This window comes from Dendrobium catenatum, unplaced genomic scaffold, assembly GCF_001605985.2.
Source record: "Dendrobium catenatum unplaced genomic scaffold, ASM160598v2 fragScaff_scaffold_1256, whole genome shotgun sequence".
In the NCBI taxonomy this organism is placed as follows: Eukaryota; Viridiplantae; Streptophyta; class Magnoliopsida; order Asparagales; family Orchidaceae; genus Dendrobium; species Dendrobium catenatum.
This window is the reverse complement of record NW_021319718.1, coordinates 534,943-536,437: the sequence shown is the minus strand read 5'-3', so window position 1 is coordinate 536,437 and position 1,495 is coordinate 534,943.

The window sequence follows — 1,495 nt, the reverse complement described above, 5'->3', positions numbered from 1 at the left end:
TGTCACGACCCGACCCGATCCGGGACGGATCCCGCTCGCACCGGGCCGCGACAAAACCTTTTTATCCAGGATCTGGCTTTGGAATTTGGTTACTGAACTGAATCTTCCAAATTAAAACAACACACAAACACAGAACAACAGAGCTACTATAAGTCACCAAATGCAGCGGAACAAAACATCTATATTTTTCTTTTCCTCAAAACAATCATCTACAAATACAGTACATGGCTTTTGAACAGAAAGAAAGACAGAACAGAAAAGCCATGACTGTACAAAAATCAAAAGGTACAAACAAATACCTATACTGATCAGACTCTGAATCTATTCCTGGACTTCCTTCCATTTCCCAGTACAAATAATACCTATACGGATCAGAACTCAGAACTCTACTCCTGGACTTCCTTCCCTTTCCCAGAACCTGAAAACCACCAGAAAACAAGAGTGAGCTCAACAGCTCAGCAAAGCAACAAACCTCCAATCAAAATTCTCAGAATCCAAAACCAAACTCATCAGACAGAAATCAGATCAGAAATCGGAACAGAATCGTACATCGAATCAGAACAGAATCGAAAATCAGAACTTATACGGACAGATATCAAATCAGAATCAGAGTCGTACAGATCAGATCACAGAACAGAATAAATCAACAGAGTCAGAATCATACAGAAATCAGAAATCAGAATTTCAGATCATATCAGAACAGAATGGTACGGAAACAGAAATCAGAAATCAGAAACAGAACAGATCAGACATAACAGAATCTTACAGAACAGATACGGAAATCAGAATCATATCAAATCAGATATCAGATAATATTTAATTCATAGCTAAATGCCCTGACACTGACAGAATCTCTACGGATTCCGGCCCCTTATGCCCTTCCCAGACACTGACTGAATCTCATAGGATCCAGGCCCCTTATGCCTCCCTTTGTGCTCACGGCACCAGAACAAATGTGCTTATAGCACCAGAACAGAATTCATCGGATCCGGAACAGAACAGATATCAGATTTCAGATTTCAGATTGAGCTCATTTCAGATTTCCCAGACACTAACTGAATCTCATAGGATTCAGACCCCTTATAGCTCCCTTTTTATAGCACATACAGATAGCATTTCAATTCAGAAGAAATCCAGGCAATTCAGAAATCAGACAAAAATCGGGCAGCACAACGGCAGTAGACAGAATTTACACAAAATTTCCTGCAAATAAAATTTCACCAAATTCGCACAGAATATAGATAATCACATTCCAGAACATTCATTCTACTGCACAAATTCGCACAGAATATAGATAATCACATTCCAGAACATTCATTCTACTGCACAAATTCGCACAGAATGTAGATAATCACATTTCAGAACATTTATTCTACTGCACAGAAAATTTTCAATTACACAGAAAAATCCAGTCGACTAAAATCACCGCCGAATCAAAAATACCCGGACAAAAATCTTCGGAAAATAATCAAAATGTGCACACTCAGCACGTCAA